The 20,217-nt window shown below is 43.6% G+C and overlaps 1 long non-coding RNA gene across 1 annotated transcript; it reads right to left on the bottom strand.

Moving 5' to 3' along the window:
• Window positions 1–3,257: 3,257 nt before the first annotated feature.
• LOC310699924 lies at window positions 3,258–6,653 on the bottom strand. Its single transcript, XR_014522309.1, has 3 exons — window positions 6,550–6,653; window positions 6,039–6,117; window positions 3,258–4,486 (listed from the first exon to the last, which is right to left on the bottom strand). It is a non-coding gene; the product is annotated as an uncharacterized lncRNA (long non-coding RNA).
• Window positions 6,654–20,217: the final 13,564 nt, after the last annotated feature.

The following is a 20,217-nucleotide window of genomic DNA, read 5'->3' as shown; positions in this document are numbered from 1 at the left end:
TTAAGAACAGTTTCAGATTAAGAACGGACCTCTGGAACGAATTAAGTACTTAACCTGAGGTACCACTGTACTCCTTTGTCCTCACCTCCCAACACTAAAGAAGCCTTCAACTGTGACAGCCCTGGAGAAGGGGTCAAAAATGTTCAAAGAAGTTAGGAAAGAACTGCCCCCTTACCTTACCCTGGAAGGGCTTAGGAAATGAGTTTCGCTGCCCCTCAGTAGGATTATTCTGCTTGTGGTGGCAGCAGCAGAATTCTAACCATCGAAGCCAGATATTAAAAGCTATATTTTCTTATTAATATTTTAATATTATTTTATATAAACCACTTACAGATTTGTTTTAAAGCGGTCTATACATCTGGCCAAATAAATACTAGTTGAAAATTAAAACCTTTGGCCAAAATCAAAAGTTACTGAAAGTCTCAAAAAAGGCCATCGAGACATTCTCAAAGGTCTTTTTTCAATACCTAAAGGCATTACTAATGAAACTGGATTGCATTCTTTCGCAAAATTAATGATAGAATCCTCCTTTAATTTTTCTTTTACTATTTTTTTCAGGTAGTCCTCTGAAAATCAGATTCAGATAATGTTGTCCATTCTTTCATATTGATCACAATCTCTGTTTTTTCCTGCACACAAGTTGTGAACGTCAACATGTTTGATTAACAGTTTAATTAAATCTAAATCATGTTCGCATTGTATAATCTTCTGTAATTTTCTCCCCCCTCCCCCCATCCTTGCCTAAATGCATGGACATTTCATTCTTGAAAATCACTTACTGTTTTTACAAATAGATTTATTCAGGAGTACCAGTAGTCTTTTTGCTATGTTTTCGTTGCTTTGTTTCCTGGAAGTTCTTGCTTTCATTCTAAAACACTAGACTTTCTTGCTCACTACTCATTGTGTGCAATATATTAGGTTAGCCCCAAACAACTAGACTTTCTCATCAGACACGTGCCTAAATCCAATCATACAGTCATTCCAGTTGATACAAAGAGTATTAATTAGTACACTTGTTGTGCTCCTAAATTCACTGAAATTATCTATTATATAAATTATAACTTGAACTGCGTATGAAGTGCAATTTTTAGAAATTCTACCATGGATCATATGCTGAATTTCATTCAGGATGTCATCTAAAATTGCTGATTACTCAATGATTATTTTTTTCATAAAGTGAAGTCTGTGCACATAAATTAATTCAAATTGACTTGAATAATAAATCCCATGAAACTCAACACTCAAGTTAATTTCAGTAGTTCCATAAATTGTGAATGACTTAAAAGGCTTCGCAAATTATGCTACTGTATATAGTTAATAATAGTGTATAATTATATAACTAATATAGTTAATAATTAATTTGAAATCTACCATAAGCCATGTACTTATCCTCACAGTTCATAAACATAGATGTGTTTTACAAGTCATAGGATTATATCCAACTAAGTTAAATTCTGAGCATGACTAACTGGATATCGCCCACAATAACTATTTTATTCACTCTGGGTTGTATCCAGAGTAGCACCAACACCGTTTTTCTGGCACAGCAGCACTTCTGTTTTCTCTCCTCTCTGTGCACACGACCAAGATCTTCTCCAGATGCTCCCCCAACCCTCCAGAGTTAATTTTGAGGGGGCACAGGGGGCTGCAGAGGAGACAAGGGGAAAGCTCCATTCTGATAGTGCAACATCCCTTGCGCTAGTTGGATGGGGGTGTTGCGTACCACACACTGTGTAATTGTTCCTTTTCTGAACCAACCTTCTTACTCATGTCACTGACTGCCTCAGAAATATGAAGAAAAGGTCGTACTTCTAATGTTGCATTCAACTGATAGTTGACCGGCATTCTGCAGCCTTGCCTCTGTTCTCATCAAAGAGACTCACCCAATAGTTGTGTTGATCTAGCAAAGTGGCATTTGTGATGTACTTGCCCAGTGCAGCTGAGCCATTTTTCAAAAATATCTGTGTGGATAGCGTCTTTGCAGCTTAGTCGTTAGGCAGCACTGGACTTAATTGTTTTAAAAAACATTTTTATTAAAGATTTTCTCTTCTTTCGGTTCATAGAGATCAGTTCTACAGATCAGTTATATTTGCTGTGAGACACTAATGTTATAGGCAGTATAAGGTTGGGGAAGAAGAGAGGGGAGAGAAAGCAGGGGAGAGTAGTATACTTTCATCCCTTTACATATTTCAAGAAATATTTCAAGAAATAGACTTGAAAGAGAAGTTGCTGAATTACAGCTTATTACTAAACTGAAAACTATGGAGATATATGATCTGAATAGAGATATTGGATTCTTGTCTCATCACATATGCTAAAGCCATTTTTGGTCATCTGCATACTATCCCTTGTTTTTTCCTGTAGGACTAATTGCAGTCGTTAACAGTCGTCCACAGGTTTACCATACCCATTGAGCCAATCACCCATCTCCTGCAACCCTTCTGAGAAATACCCCACCCCACCCTCCCACTATATATAAGGGTCTGGTGACTTCTGTTTCAGTGTATCTGAAGAAGTGTGCATGCACACGAAAGCTTATATCCAGAACAAAGTTGGTCTCTAAGGTGCTACTGGACAGTTTTACATTCTTTTACATAGTGTATGTGTGGGGTTTTCATGTCAGCATCACATGGGTAGATTTTCTTTCTATTCATTTATTAGTTTTCATTGGGCATTGGACTTAATTGTACCTGGGTGGAACCAGAAACTCTCCATTGCTACTCTGTACTTTTAAAAGAGAGACAATAAAGTTCTTGTCCAGCTTTCTGACCAACGTGGCCACTAAGGAGTAAAGAATCTGTGGGCCTTCGCATGTGGTTGGTCTCTGTAACCAAGGTCAGGAATAATGGAGGGTCAGGAGCAGCCGGTGCAGTGGGTTGGCAGCATGAACTGGGCCACCCAGTTGTGGCATTGCTTCCTGGGATGGTGTGGAGGGCAGAGCAGGGTAGTGGAGCCAATCTGGTGATCCTGGTAGTGTCCCCATGCTGTGCCAACCTCACCACTGCTCTGCCAGGAGGCTGGTTCTGTGGCGGTGCCGCTCAACGTGGGTCACTCTTGATGGGAGTTGGAAGCCAATAACTTCTGGAGGGTCCCTATCCCGGCTCTTCCATAAAAATGCCAGTGATCCTCCCCTGAAATTGACGTTTGCAAGGCTCCCTGTTTCCCAAGGCCAGGCTATGCCACATTACTGCATGGGGGGCGGGGGGCGGGGCGGGATAGGACAGCCACAGAAGGGGTCTGCAAAAGTATTCGTAAGCAGAACCAGCATGACATTTCAATCTCTTGGGAGGGCAAGAAAAGAGGAAATTCACTACACTTGAATTACATTTAAATGGCATGACAAGTATATAGCTCTTGCTAAAGAATACAGGTAGCTTCGAAGCTACCAGCATGAGTTTGACCAAACTGCGGGAGGCAGTGGAAGACAGGAGTGCCTGGCGTGCTCTGGTCCATGGGGTCACGAAGAGTCAGACACGACTAGACGACTAAACAACAACAACAAAGAATACAGGAAGGATGGGTAATTAAAGTATCTGTGAGGCCATGGAAACTCGGGGAGCAGGGAGTGGCAGTCCATAGTGGCCTGGATCACATGGTTGGGACGAGACTTTTCTTTACATGATTCATCACGGTTCATTTATAACCCAGTGGCAGATGGTGGCTCTGTAGGAGAATGACTCTTGCTGTGTTCTTTTTCAGCATCACTGATGGGGAATCACGCATGGTCACAAATACGTTGCACTCCTTGATATTGGGTACATTGGCACAGACGATGCTTTTTAAACTCAACATGTAGCTTATCATCTGATACATCCTTGAGCTTGGGGCATTCCAGTTTCAGCACCAAGAATGTCATGACGGAGTCCGTTTGAATTTTGCACATTTCATTCTTTTCAGGTGATCGGCTTGCTACAGTAGGATTGCCTGTAGCAATTCTTCTTGCTTTTGACTTTGATCTTCCTGTCCAGGGTATTCTGGGCTGGGTGAACTTCCTTTGGCTTTCTTCACTGTTGGTCATGGGGGAATTTAGCCCGCCACAACCCTGCCAACTTTGACTGGTCTACCTTGGTTTTTCCTGCACAGATATGCACAGGCTCCACTTGCTTAGATATTTTAGAGGATCATACTGGCAAGGCTTCTTGCAGCTTTGGTGCTCCAGTGGCAAGGACTGGACATCAAAGTAGGCAGGTAGGTTCAGTAGCCTCTAGAAAATGGCTTTGTTCTGAGTCTGGGGGGTCTCAGATGAGCTGTTCCAATCTAAAGTTAAAAGAGGGTACTAGAGCATATTTGCAGATGTGGAGAAAAGGTTGTTTACATCTGCAGTCCTTGAATGTTGACTTTGATCTCAGGTTCAAATCCCAGCCCAGCCTTGAACTCACTGGGGAACTTAGAACAAATCTTGTTCTCTCAATCTCTTGTCAATATAGTAGAACAGCGCTGTCTTGGCCTACCTTGCAGGATGGTTGTGGGGCAAACAAGATGAAAGCTGTAAAGATAAAAGCATGTTTGAAACACACATATGCTTTTGTTTCTAAAGAACTTTAATTAAAAAAAAGGATGCTATGACATTTCTGTTATAATTTCTGTTGTAATGAAAGGGATGTGCAGGCAGGGCCTATGCCCACCTTCTTTGTCTCTGTATAAATGCTAGTTGTGTGTGTGTGTGTGTGTGAATGTTTAATTGTATAGTACCCCTGCTAGGAGCTTCCCCTCTTTGAGAGAGATGCTCTGTGCAGTCACTTCCAAGAGCTGTTGCTTAGTTATTTTTAGGCACAGAATGAACTCTAATGGGAGAAATTATTTGGATTTCACACACACACGCACATACACCCTAATAAATTTCTCTCTTTTTGAACAAATGATTTCAGCTGAAAGGGAGCTTAATAACACAGCAGAAGCCTACATTTCAGCTTCGGCTTGGCCAGGCCACAAAACATGAAAACTAACTATGTGGTCATCAAGACTGGTTAGGAGTACAGGTCCCACCTACTAGCTAGAGCGGGGCTGAAAGCAGTGTTCTGCCTGGGAAGTTGTGTGCCCAGACAGGGGGAAATTGAATTTGGGCAGTCCAGTCTGGACCAGATCCACAGAAGATCCATCAGAAGTCTGCTCATGCAATGGGGGATTTTCTGGCTCCTGCTTCCCTTGGCCCAACTTCAGCCCTCTGTGCTTCCCCCAAGCTGCTCCTCAGGGTTGGCGACCAACCAGGCCTCCCCATTTTGCCCACAAAGTGGATTTGGCCAAGCCACGCCCACCTCCTCTTTGCCTGACATTAGGCGAGGAGCAGGTGAAGGCAGAGCTTGAGTGAAAAGGGCTTTTGCAGGCACCACTGATCAGCCAAGCCCCCTGCACAGTGCTTCTCAAGTGCCCTGCCACCGGTGGACTCTAACCCCTTAAAAAGCCATCAGGCCCAGCACCATATCTCATTGGAGTGGGCTGAATAAGTCAGTGTGAAACACTCCTTTCTTGCCAGCTGATTTCAAAGGATCCAGCAGAGCAGCCCTACCAGCTTCCTTTGGTTTCCCTATACTGCTGCCGCCATCTTGATTCAAAATGGCGCATGGCATCCCAATGTGTATGAAGACCACTATTCCCCCCTTGGGAAGCCTTGTGCCATTTGGTGGCAATATAGAGAATGAACGGACAAAGCACTTTCCTAAATACAGAGCAAATTACACTCTGATGGTGTTTCCTGCTTGGCAGGGGGTTGGACTCGATGGCCCTTGTGGTCTATTCCAACTCTATGATTCTATGATTCTATGATTCAGATTCAATATGCCATTATGATTAATGTATATATTATGAAAGCTGATCCTGGAAAATCTTTTGAAAAGCTGTTTGTAATCATACAGACTTTGTTTTATTTGATGATGATAATAGAAAATGGCTCAGAGATTTCTTTGAAATACGGAGAAGTACGGTATATAAATTATGTGAACCAACTAACTAGCTAACTAATTAATTAACTAGCACAATGTCCCCTTAAAGACACAATCACACACTTAACTAAATCCAATTCCTGTAATGTAGCTTATCACCTTCTTCCATTTCCAGCACTCAAATCCAATTTTGAAATAACTGAGGAACATGCAGAATATTTCCTTATTTCCCAGCAGCCTGCTGAATATAAGAAACCCGAGTCAAGAAGCTGTGCCAACTGAGCATCAGCTACAGAAACAACACTGCTGGGCTACAAAGGAAGTGGAGACCATTTCTCAAAGCTTCACCGCAACCATTTTTATCTGGCTCTGTCCCATACCCAGGAAAATTTTCTTCTGAGAGCCAGGTGAAAATCTAAAGTCTCATGATGAGTCGAGGATGCCCAAGTTGTTTCCCAAAGCTGTTTGCCTGTTAGAAAAGACCCCACAGAAAGGATGGGAAGCGAGTGGGATGGGTGGGTGGAGGAGGTAGTCCTAAGGCATAGGTCAAACAGTGGGGAAGAGCCATTGCCTTCATGTCCTTCTGAGCTTCCTGGAGTATGTGGCTGGTCACAGCTGGAAGCTGGTTTATGGACTATGTTGCTGGACTACAGCTCCCATCATCCTTGACCTGCTGGCTAGGGCTGATAAGAATTGTAGTCCAACAAGATCCAGAGGCACCAAGCTCCTAGCTTTCCTGAGGTAGGAAAGTATAAGCAGAAGTGTCTTCCTGTTTGAGAGTTATTGTTATAGGAGAGCCACCTGCTGCCTAGCGATGTCTGGGAAATAGAATCAGCTACAGCCCTTCTAAAATGACTGCCTATGGTCTGTGCCCTCTGTATTTAAATGTCCACAATAACAGCAATTCTGGTTCTACATGCCTGGTTAATATAATTATGTTCCCAACTTCCCAGTATACTATAGCCAGGCATGAAGAACTGGAATTGCTGTTGTTGTGGATTCAATGATGATGATGGTGGTGGTGATGGGAACATCCCTAAAAGGATAATATAGCACTTGCAATGATATCATTGTTGTGCTTGGTGATTTTTAGCAGAGTGCACATTGTGATTGTCAGATGAATCCTTCATATAAGGAGATATTTTCTTGGCAAACACTCGCTTGATGAGAAGCGTTGAAGTGGATTGTGAAGGACAATCATGATGAATCTGATGTAGTAGGCCCTTACCTATGAAAGCTCGCACAGCAATGGTTAGAATATTTTTTGTACAATAAAAGAAAGCGGTTTACTAAGGCCTGACCTCTTTGGAAGTGAAAGAGAAGTCTTCTGCAGAGGCACTGAAATCAGTGCTATTTTTCTAGAAAAGAGGTGCCAGAGCTGACCACGAACTTGTCCCTTGTTCTCTTAGAATGGCAATGGCGCCCACCCAAGAGGTGCTGGAACTGACCTCTGGCAAATATATATATATATATATATATATATGCTTTCGTAGATATATATACGAAATATATATATATATATTTATTGCAGGTTTTGGTGTCCTCGGGTGTCTTCCCGTGTAAAAGTTGGGGTGTCTAGGCGACGTTTCGACGAGGTCTCACTCGTCATCTTCAGGCTGGTGCTTTCGGCTTCTTGTTACTGGAACAGAGCGGGATCTCAGTGTTTGAGTTCCTATAAATACTGTAGAGGGGTGTGGTGTATTGCCTCAAAAGTTCTGGGCAGAGGGGAAGTTCCCAGGCTAGTGTTCTTTTCTTCTTTTGTTCCTTAATTACTTGAGGGATATCTTGAGTGATTTCTTGAGTGATATTCTGAGTACCACTTAGGTGGGTCATTAGGTGTGGATTAGTTGCTAAAGCCTTCGTGTCTTGACCTCTTGAATTTGTGAAGAGTTTTTCAGAAAAACCAGCTTCCCTTCCTTGACGTCCTAATCTACAAAAAACCTGATGGCTCCCTAGGACACACTATCTACCGGAAAAAAACACACACCAACCGCTACTTACATGCTCAATCACACCACCACCCTGCACAAATAAACTCCGTAGCCAAGACCCTCATCTCCAGAACCAAACGCCTGGCTGACAAAGACCACTTGACAACTGAGTTACAGAATCTCTCAAATGTGTTAATCGCCAATGGATACCAGCAAAACAGGGTTAAGAAGCTAATCCAAAAAGAAACACCCCCCAAAAACCAAGACACGGAAGAAAACAATGGCATGGCCCTCCTTCCTTATATCAAGGGCACTACAGATAAAATTAGCAAAATCCTCCATAAACACAATATCAAAACAGCCTTTTGCACCAACCAAAAAATAGCCAATATCCTCAGAAACCCCAAAGATAAAATCCAGTTGGAAAACCAAGGGGTCTATGAAATACCCTGCAAAGTCTGCCCAGCCACGTACATTGGACAAACAAACAGACGAATAAATGCACGTATCGCAGAACACAAGAATGCCGTCAAAAAAGAAGAAAAATCTTCCTCTCTTTTCCAACACATGAAAGAAACAGGACACGAAATTAATTTTGCAGATTCCAAATTGCTCTTTAACATGGAACATCACCACAAGAGAATAATCATGGAAGCCATCGAGATAGAGAAACACCCTCACAACATGAACAAGCGTGACGACACGTCCCGCCTGCCAGACATCTGGAAATTAGCCCTCCCCACAAAAACCGACACCAGATCCAGAGGCACACAGAACGCCACCACCAATCAACCACACCAGACCCAAACCCAGACCCTCTCCACAGATAAATTACAGACACCATCCAGTAACCAAACCATAGTGGCACCTCCGGATGCTGCACCCCCCTGCAATCCCTACACAGATCTGGCTGGCACAGGGCACAAAACCACAGCTCGCCCCTATACACGAAGCCAAGCCAAAGCACAACTAAGTGCAGTACAGCCATCTTCCCAGAAAAACTCTTCACAAATTCAAGAGGTCAAGACACGAAGGCTTTAGCAACTAATCCACACCTAATGACCCACCTAAGTGGTACTCAGAATATCACTCAAGAAATCACTCAAGATATCCCTCAAGTAATTAAGGAACAAAAGAAGAAAAGAACACTAGCCTGGGAACTTCCCCTCTGCCCAGAACTTTTGAGGCAATACACCACACCCCTCTACAGTATTTATAGGAACTCAAACACTGAGATCCCGCTCTGTTCCAGTAACAAGAAGCCGAAAGCACCAGCCTGAAGATGACGAGTGAGACCTCGTCGAAACGTCGCCTAGACACCCCAACTTTTACACGGGAAGACACCCGAGGACACCAAAACCTGCATTCCTGTACCCGTGAAAATCTACGAAAACATATATATTTATTATATATATATATATATATATATATATATATATATATATATATACGAAATTTGCTACGAAAGCAAATATATATATATATATATATATATATATATATATATATAAAACCTGGAACTTGCTCCCCCTGGAGGCAGTGAAGGTTACCATCTTGGATGGCTTTGAAAGAGGATTGGACAAATTCATGGAGGAGAAAGCTATTGATGGCTATGTTCTACCTCCACAGTTGGAGGCAGCAATGCTTTTGAATGCCAGTTGCTGGAAGCCACAGGAGGGAAAAGTGCTGTTGCACTCAAGTCCTTCTTTGGGGATTCTCTGGTTGGCCTCTGTGAGAACAGGATGCCGGACTAGATGGGCCATTGGCCTGATCCAGCAGGCTTTTCTTATGTTCTTAGGCACGCATAGACTTGCATAGTAAGTGCTCAAGTGAGAGGTACAAGGGTTCTCAAATCCACTCTTCCGCTGGAGAGATGTTAAGGGTTTCTGGGCTGATTTTGCCAATGGGAAAGGCATGTTTATGACATCCGATATCTATGTGAGGAAAAGAAGAACTGGCTCTGAGATGAAGCTAATTAAGATAAGAGTCTAAGTCAAATTACGGTAGCATATGATTCCTGTAGGAAGATATCAAAAGTCTAAGGAAGAAACATGTAAGATGTTTTTCTGTGTTTAACATCTTCATTTTCTGTAATATCAAGTCAGTAGGTTGCACTGTCCATCTCTGCAAAGTGGACTTTATGAAGTGGAGTCATAATTTGTTTCCACAAGCTATGCAACTGTAGGGCCAGCCCTAAATTTTAGACTCTGCTTTGAATTTTACACCCTGGATTTACTGGGTGGGGTGGGGCTTTTAAGATGGAAATGTGCATTAGTCTTATGGGTTATCCCCTCTTTCGTTTTATAGGGGATCCCCTTTTGATGGTAATGTGCATCACTTACTCGTCTTGGAGGCTGTATACACACCATATATTCCTAGAATTGTAGCGTTGGAAGGGACCCTGAGGATCATCTAGTCCAACCCCCTGCAATGCTGGAATGTGCAGCTGCCCCATATGGGGATCGATCAGCACCAGACTCTAACCAACTGAGCCAAAGAATCCTGGGGACTATAATTTACCACTCACAGAGGTACGATTTCCAGCATACTTAACAAATTATAATTTTTGGGTGGGGGGGGGGTGGAGACACTCATGTCCTTTAAATATATAATATGTGCACAGCTAAAATGGGACAAGCCAGCTCTTCTGTGTTTGGGAGCCCTGTGGCTCATTCTGCAGAGTGATGCCTTGGACCTCTGCCCCAACATCCTGCCCTCATTGCACCAAGGTATTATGGCATGTGTCTCCTTTCCGGAGGAAGGGGGACCATTGCTTCACCTGTGCTTCTGACTAGTGATATCTGGAGCAACTATATCAGTAGTTATTATGAGGTATAAAAAGTAGCCAAACAAATGTTCTCTAAATACATTGCTTTTCTTGCACTTTAATCTTAAAGGTAAATGTAAAGGGACCCCTGACCATTAGGTCCAGTCGCGGACGACTCTGAGGTTGCGGTGCTCATCTCGCTCTATAGGCTGAGGGAGCCAGTGTTTGTCCGCAGACAGCTTCCGGGTCATGTGGCCAGCATGACTAAGCCGCTTCTGGCAAAACCAGAGCAGCGCACAGAAATGCCGTTTACCTTCCCGCCGGAGCGGTATCTATTTATCTACTTGCACTTTGACGTGCTTTCGAACTGCTAGGTTGGCAGAAGCAGGGACCGAGCGACGGTGGCTCACCCCATCACGGGGATTTGAACCGCCGACCTTCTGATGGGCAAGCCCTAGGCTCTGTGGTTTAACCCACAGTGCCACCCAAGTCTTTAATCTTACATCTATTCAAAAGCAGGCATGACACCTACATCATAATTCTTTCTTATAACTGGGAACTGGATCACTTCTCAGCCTTTTGGTTAAAATCATGTGTAGTATCTTATAAATGGGATCTGGCCCTAAATTCTCATGGTTCCCACACTCTGGGTAGTAACAGGGAGGTTTTTTGTATTCTGCCCTCCAGAGCCAAATCTATGCAAATGGAGATGCAGCAGCTGTCTCCCACCTTGCCTTCTGCATGTCAGAAAGGAAATTAGGTTGTCTAGAATGCAAAGTTCTACCTGAAAGAACAACCTGCGCTATCTGCAATCTCCAACGGTGTGAAGCAGCACGAGAGGTAACTTACCTGACCCCAGAAGTACTGTGACATTTTCTCATCCCTCCGTATTACCAGTAGGTTGCTGGTAAGTTAGCCTAGTGCACTGTGGGTGCTAAGCAAATTGTTAAAAAACCGCAGCATGTAGCAGAGACTGGGAAAGTTATGTACGTGTCCAGAGGCAGGTGTGCCAACAGCAAGGGGCAGCAAGGACAGAGCTGGCCCATTCCAGTTAACTGCTGTTCTGAGTTTTGCATGAGGTTGGATTAAGTGCCTGTGACATGAGGAATAGCGGCATTAAGAAGCAGTTTGGTCTCCTGAAGCAGAAAGGCCAAATAAACAAGAGAAGGCTCCTGTGTTCCTAAAATCTGGATTACGTTTCCTAGAAAGTTAAACAACCTACCGTAAGTCAACTGGGCAGGCAATGCTGAAGGTGGAAGTCAGAAGCAGCGTCTCAGTTTGCAACTTCCTTGAAAAGAGCAGGAGACTGTCTGAGGTTGGGCTCCCACAATTGTTTTTAAGAGAGCTGGAAACAGTCCAACAGAGGCAGCGGTGGCTGGTGCCCCTTCGCAGCAGGTAGGGTGGAAGGCAGGAGGCCAACAGTAGGTGGAGCCAGAGTAAGTGAAAGCCAACTAATTATAGTTTTGTCTCCCTCCTCCTCCCTGCTGAGTTCTAGAAGTGCAGCACTGAGGCTACGGAGCAGGAAAATGACAGGCTGTGCCGCCACCTGGACTGTTTGTAAATAAGGAGGCAAGCAAGTGGGGGCTGGCTGAGAGCAGGCTGAGGTCAGTGGGGGCAGTGCTTCATTCACCCTAATAGACCACCTTCCACTGGATAGAGGTGGATATCATTGTGCGCGCTAAAAACAGGAGAGTGTTTGAGGGTGAATGTGCACAGGTGTGTGTGTGTGTTTAAAAGACAGCTGAAAAATAGTATTATAGAGAGGTACATTTTTCTCCTAAGTGTACATACATGCTTTTGTCTTGTGTGGGGTGTGTGGCTAAAACCTAAACCAGTTCCCACAAGCTTCAAGGAACAGTTGGGTTTTTTTTTAGCCTCCTCTCATATGAAGTCTTTAGCAATGGTGCAGCAATGAGCCATGCCTGGCTTGCTTATGTGCCATTTAAATCAGTGGACCTTAAGTCCACATAACTCTGCACCAATCTGAGGTCTTTGCCTTTCTACAATTGTCCTGTTCCAGATAAACCAAGAATTGCTGGTTTACCACCTGTGATTTGTCTCGGGAGGGACAAACCATGAGCTTGGGTTTGGCCGTAATGCTAAGCCAACCTATTATTGCCTTAATCCAAGTAGCGTGGCAAAGGCAAGACCATTCTCACAGTGTTATGAAATCTCCAATTTTGATTTGACACTGTGGCATCATATGAGCCTACCTATTTTACCACACCTTCACTCCCTTTGCCAGGTCAGGAATGAATATGTTGGAAGGAGTAGAGCCCAATACAGATAACTAGAACACCCAGCTGTTTACCTGTCTCCTCAGAGAGAAATCATCAACACCTTATTTCAGCCATACACCTTAATCCCTTTTGATTTTGCACATTTATTCATATTTATATTGGTGCCTCTGATCCAGTGTTTTTAAATAGCACCAGAGCGTTCTTTGCGTTATTAAAGGCTCTAATTCCTGCTTAGTTCCCCGTTCTTTCATTTTGCAGAGGCATTTCTCTCCCCCCCAGCAAGTTGTTGAATTTGACAATGTTATGATTGCTGTTTCCTAGCAGCTCAGCTATATTTATTTATTGATCCAATCTCTGTGCTTCACATAAGACTAAATCAAGAACTAATGTTCATTGCGTGTGTCCCAGAACTAGGACTTCTGGGAATCTTTTTTTTTTACAAGTTCGGGAAGTTTTCTCTCTCTAGCATCACCTGCCTAATCCATATGAGGACAATTGAACTCATCATTGTGGTTGTGTTGGGCGGGGGGGAGGATTGTGTTTTAGCTTTTACTACCTTGGGACTTATTTGCAATATGATTACAACCCTACTGTGGATCTTTGCTGATTTAAAGTCAGTCTGAAGCCACCTTATAAAGTGATTCAGACTACTGGTCCACTGAGCCTCTCAAGTTCTGGAGCAGGGGTTTTGTGATTTAAGCAGGGCCTCAGCATAGTACAAACTTTTAACATGCACCCCTTCCTACACGCATGCCATGATACCATAAATATAGTCTCATAAATAATGAAAGAAAAAATTCTATTTTAATTCTGAAATTACTTTCTTTACATTTCTGACATGACATCCAAGCCAATACTGGGTCTTATCTACCAAGCCTCTACCCACTTTGGGTGAGACTATTTTTGTTTAATCTTTTGATTGTTCCTAAGATAGATATTAAGGGACATGGGTGGTGCTGTGGGTTAAACCACAGAGCCTAGGACTTGCCAATCAGAAGGTCGGCGGTTCGAATCCCCGCGACGGGGTGAGCTCCCGTTGCTCGGTCCCTGCTCCTGCCAACCTAGCAGTTCAAAAGCACGTCAAATTGCAAGTAGATAAATAGGTACCACTCCGGCGGGAAGGTAAACAGCGTTTCTGTGCGCTGCTCTGGTTCGCCAGAAGCGGCTTAGTCATGCTGGCCCATGACCCGGAAGCTATACACCGGATCCCTTGGCCAAAAAGTGAGATGAGCGCTGCAACCCCCAGAGTCGGCCGTGACTGGACCTAATGGTCAGGGGTCCCTTTACCTTTACCTTAAGATAGATATTATCCCATCAATATTTTTATTTTATATGTTTAATAGACCAATATGGCTGCAAACATTTTATAAACAGAATAATTCTCTTTAAAACAATATTTTTTTCTGGCCTTTTCCATTGCAAAAGCAGCAATTATCTCCCCAAAGTCCATTTCTCTTGCAAGCTCATCATTTGATAAGATACCTAGCAGCTTAAGCGTTCTTGCCCCCCCCCCACCTGCAGCTTTTTATGAGCCTTAATGCAGCTTTTAATCCTGCCCACAGCAATGGCTCCCTCTGTCACTGCAGTCATGGTGTGCGAAGTAGAGTGCCATCATTGCCCTGCCCTCCTGGGCACAGCTACTTCTTTGGACCAGGATGGTTGGCTGCTGTGGCAGCAAGCTGCACAAGCACTGGGTGAGCAGCGGCAGTGGCTAGTACGTTTCTGCTGTCACCCCCACCCTGCCCCATCACATCCCATTCCTAGTCAGCATCAGTACTGCTGCCACTGGGACAGTGGCGCAGCTGCAGCAGCACACTTCCTCATGCACCACTACTAGTCGCTCTCTCCCACCAGGTGTCCCTCGCTCCTGCCAATGCACAAAGAATTCCATCACTTGTAGCTCTTTTTTCTATTTAATCCCCCTCCCCAATCTTATTTCAGAAAACAAGTACCGGTACCTTTCAAGGCAAAACACACTTCATTCCTGAGTTCCTGAGAGTGTGTGTCACTCAGGGAACATTCTGTTACAGAAAGGGACCTGCGCCATCAAGTCATTGTGAAGAACGTTGCTTCTTCTGTTCCAGCCCTGCTTCAGCTTGGCTCCAGCAAATCTCATAAGATATGGACGATAGGTACACAGGAAAATAAAGTTTCCATAAATATCCTCAAGTATGAGCTTAAGCCTCAGTTGTTTTGCTCCTGGTAATAGGGTTGTAGCCTGGGCTGGGATCCCTTAGATCATCAGGCTTTGGTGAAGTTTACCCTTAAGAACAGAAGAAAAGTCCTGCTGCATCTGTCCAAAGGTCCATCTAGTGCAGCATCCTGTTCTCACAGTGGCCAACCAGATGCCTAAGGAAAGCCTTCCAGCAGGACCCAAGCTATGCAGCACCTCCCTGACTTGGGATTCTCAGCAACTGGCGTACAGAGGCTTATTTCCTCTGACTGTTGAGGTAGAACATTGTGACTATCAATAGCCTTATTAGAATCCAATAGAGGTCAGACAAGCTTCTTTGTAAGACAATGACTTCAGCTGGCCGCTTAAGTGCCCTCATCAACATTCCAAAAGATTTGAGCTAGCTTGTAGAGCTACAACTAAGTGATTGTGCCCTCCAGGCTGCCGGGTGGGCCTTTCCTCCACCCCCTTCAGCTAGTTGCTAGGTAGGACAACAATAGTTAGTGTGAGAGCTAAGCTGGAAGCAGGCTGGAAGCTGGAGGCACATAGACATGTTTGCTCTGTGCTGGATTCAAAGCTGTGACTAATGGAGAAGCAATATCTGTTGGGGAATTAATGATGTGAGCCACTCCGTCTTATGCTCAGGTTGTAAATATGGGTAAATAAAAACATATATCCTAAAGCATGGGAAGGCAAACTAAAGCCCAGGGGCCGGATCTGGCCCAATCGTCTTCTCAATCCGGCCTGCGGACAGTCCGGGAATTAGCATGTTTTTACATGAGTAGAATGTGTCCTTTTATTTAAAATGCATCTCTGGATTATTTGTGGGGCATATGAATTCATTCATTTTTTCCTCCAAAATATAGTCCGGCCCCCCACAAGGTCTGAGGGACAGTGGACCAGCCCCTTGCTGAAAAAGTTTGCTGACCCCTGTCCTAAAGACACCATAGTTTCTCCATCATTCCAAGGAAACAGACCCCTGGGAAAGTGCCTGGAACCCATGGATTTTCTCACCACTCAGAGATTGGTGTGGCATGTAACAGTTCAAACTACACTTTGGCAAAAGGGCAAATGCCTTGTTAAAAGTTATTGTTCTTTCCCAGGTACAAAAGTGTGTGGAAGTGGACTCCATGGTACTTGACCATCAATCAAGCTTTTCATATGTTGTCAGTCTTCCCTTCTTTTTCTCTTCTGCTGCCTTTGTTTACTTCACCAAGCATTCCAGACAAGACTTGTTTCCATCTGGTGGGTGTTTTTGTTGTTCGCTTGGGTTTTTCAGCAGAAGGTGATTTCTGCAATTGCATGTCAGATTTATCCATGTTTTTATTTTGTTTTGGTTTTTTGTAAGTGCGCGCTTCTCCATTAGATTATTTTTTAAAAAAATGTAAAAGGGATGCTCTATAGAGGTGACAACAAGTCAAACCATTGCCGACTGGATGAAGGAAGAAAATTACCCTGCCAAAGCTGGGAACAGCTCTCTTGACGCAGGATAGTCTAATGCTGTCTAAACAGGGCTCAGTTGTAATCCAGATGCAGTTAAAAGAATAGTCAGATATAAAGGTAGCATTCATAAAGTCCTCATCTAATTGTTACGTTGCTTGCTATTTTCTGGTCAAGCACTTTCAATGACCTGACAACAGACTACAACAGGAGGCCTCACTGTGGCAAACAGGGGCACCACCCTCTCCTCAAACACCACCTTGGCACCCATCAGGACCCTCTGCTCCTGACTGACTCATAGGAGGGGAAGGGACCCCTCTGGAGTCTGGAGTCTCCTCCAGGAATTGAACCTGGGGCAAAGCATAGGCTCTGTTACTGAGGTGCAGCCCCTCCTCTGATCTTCACTTTGTCCTTTACCGCAAAGATATAATTTCAGTTGTAAACTAAGATTTCTGAACCTTGCAATCAGAGCTTTTTTGTGATAGTACTCACTGGTGCAGAGTGCTGTCACCTTTCTTTTTGCTTCCCATGGCAACTATTCTGTGCTGGCTCCCACTGCACTTTTATCAAGATTTGAGCACTGACACTTCTTTTAAAAAACCACACAAAATAGCACTGGTTCCAGTACTTTGGAACAAATAAAACAAATGCTTAATGATGCCAATATCCAGTTTAAAAAACATGACTAAATCAAATATCGTTCATTATAGCCTATTCTCAGTTTTTGGAAAAACATAGAGCTGCAAAATTTGTTTACCAGAGGCAAAGATAGGATGAGTATACACAATCTCTCTTATAAATTATCTCCCATCCTCTGAAAAAAGTTTCCTATCTGCAGCTGGAGGTGCCCACCCTGTATCTTGTCCCCGTCTCAGTCACACTTTTCCTTCATCCGGATGCCTTTTGCTAATGTCTCTCTTAGGAACCTTCCTTTCTTATAGATTTTAGAGGCCTTCATTTTTGGTCATTCATTGCTGGCTGGTTCTTTCTTCTTCATGGAGAGAATATAAAATAACCTTTAAAGTGTAACATGACTACAACAATATATTTCAATGTTGATAGTATTTCACATACAGTATCTTGCAACAGCATATAAAGGAGGCCAAATGTTATTTCCCCCCATAATGCAATTGTTTGCCTAGCGATGATGTAGCTCGTCTGAGGACTAAACAAACCATTAACTTCCCAACTCAGGGTTCACTCAGTCACTAGCCTAAATTGTGGGACATTATTACAGTCAAATAAACAATTCATGTTTTGCTAGATAGGCACATGAAGGGGCTGAGGCACAGACCTTTCATTTAAAATTTGATAGAGAGAACTCTGTGAGATCACTTCCTTTGTCTCCTTGTCAGGGAGCTGTAACACTACATACTTCCTGTCTGGGCAGCCTTCACTTTCTTCGTTATGCTTCCAAGCTGACCATAGGTGCTTGTCTGAGCTCTGCATCTCAGACACTATTTTTGAATTTACATTGTGTACTTTTGTTACTTAGATAGTAGCTATAAACCTGCCTTCATTTTGCTACTGTTATTGCTGCTTCAAGACTTAGACTATGTAAGTAAATAATACTTTTATTTCTTCACAAAACAATGTATGTTTGATTGTTGTTTCTTAAGAGGAAGAAAAGGTGTAACATCAGGGAAAATCCAGTCTGCCTTAAAACAGCTGGGATTATTGTTTCTAGAAGGTTAAATCAACCTTGTCTTAGCTTCTAAGTTTAAACTGCAAAGGATGGTACTCTCAGTCATGAGCAAGGAAGGGTAATAACTAAACAATATACAGTGGTACCTCGGGTTACAGATGCTTCAGGTTACAGACGCTTCAGGTTACAGACTCTGCTAACCCAGAAATAGTACCTTGGGTTAAGAACTTTGCTTCAGGATGAGAACAGAAATTGTGTGGTGGTGGTGGCAGCGGCAGCAGCAGCGGGAGGCCCCATTAGCTAAAGTGGTACCTCAGATTAAGAACAGTTTCAGGTTAAGAACGGACCTCCAGAATGAGACGTTCTTAACCCAAGGTACCACTGTATCCTTTCCTAGTGTCCATTCCCATATAAATGAGCTCTCACATTTCTGGTTGGTATGCAACTGTTTGGTTATACAAATCAATGGTGCAAACGCATTTGGAGTATTGTATACAGTTCTGGTCGCTTCACTGCAAAAAGAATATTGTAGTATTGGAAAATGCACCCAAAAGGGTTACCAAAATGACCAAGGGGATGGAACAACTCCCCTATGAAGTTTGCAGCATTTGGGACCTTCTGGTTTAGAGAAAATTTAAGTAAGAGGTGACACGATAAAAGATTATAAAATTATGCATGGCAGAGGAAAAGTGGAAAGAGATAAGTTTTCTCCCTCTTCCATAACACTAGAACTCAGGGACATCCAAGGAAGCGGAATGTTGGAAGATTCAGGACAGATTTATTTTTTTAAAAAGCACTTCTTCTTGTAGTGTGTAGTTGAATTATTGAACTCCCTCCCACAGGAGGCAGTGATGGGCACCAACTTGGATGGCTTTAAATGAGGACCGGACAAATTTGTGGAGGGCGAGGCTACTAGCCACAATGGCTATGCTCTCCCTTCATGGTAGGAGGCACTAATGCTTCTGAATACCAGTTGCTGTAAACCGCAGGAGGGGAGAGTGCTCTTGTATGTGGCTCTTGCTTTTGGGTTTCCCACGGGCATCTGGTTGGCCGAGAACAGGATGTTGGACTAGATGGGCCATTGGCCTGACCCAGCAAGCTATTCTTATGTTATTAAGCTGGCACAGTGACCTTTAGCTGCAGAATGGAACTTCCCTACTGTCTCCAAAAATATGCTCCTGAGGGTTGGGGGACTCCCCAGAAAAGATTTAGGGTTTGAGTGGGGAGAAGAAAGTTCCATTATACACCTGAAAGTCCTTGCACTCATGAAACGGTTTGGCTGGATACTGGCCACTGTTTGTGAGTTTCTCAGTCTTCACGATAGCCGCATTGGCAACCAATGATACGCTCAGCTTTCTGGATTATTGTGGTTCATCAGGAAAGAACAGTGTTGCCTGATGGGTCCCACCTCAGCAATCTTTGCTTGGGAAACGTTTGTGCATTCATGCTTAGCCATGGTTTCGCTTAACATTATGTGTGAACTGGGTCACTGAGAGACTCACGTCCTTACAGCTCGTTTTACATCTCATCCCTTCTAATAATTGGCCGGTTATGGTAGAAAGCCACCTCATAACTGTCTTTAATGAGCCAGATCACCCAGCAATAGTGTGGCCAGATAATTCTGCCTCACTGTGCATTATCTATATCCTAAGGTATGCATAGCAGTGTGATTCTGTCTAGCTGTGTTTTGCATTTGCTTCTAATTGCAGTGTGTTGGTGGAGCAGTGGATAATTGCAACTACCATGTGCTTCATTCAGGTGTGAAGTTTTGCACTCCTGCCGAGTGCAAGTCATAGGGATGAGATCTTGGCTGACACCAGTGGCCATCCTTGAAAATGATCTCAGCTAGGGTACTATTGGCTACCATCAGGCATCCTATACGGATAAGGGTGAACATATATCAAAATGGCACATCTCCACACAGACACACATTTTGCTCATCCCCCATGGGAGAGGAAACAAACTTGAAAAAAATCAGAGTCTGGCTGGTCATGACAGGCGAACCTGGACTCATGGACAGATGAACCACAAGCAGGAAGCCAAGAACAGGTCTAGACCACGCAAGGCTTCAACCTTTCCCATTCCTACCTAGAGATTGAATCTGAGATTGTCTGCATGCAAAGCATATGCTGAATTCATCCC

Source organism: Podarcis liolepis (assembly GCF_965112155.1).
Source record: "Podarcis liolepis genome assembly, chromosome: 2".
Lineage (NCBI taxonomy): Eukaryota > Metazoa > Chordata > Lepidosauria > Squamata > Lacertidae > Podarcis > Podarcis liolepis.
This window is presented reverse-complemented; position numbering and strand designations above follow the sequence as displayed.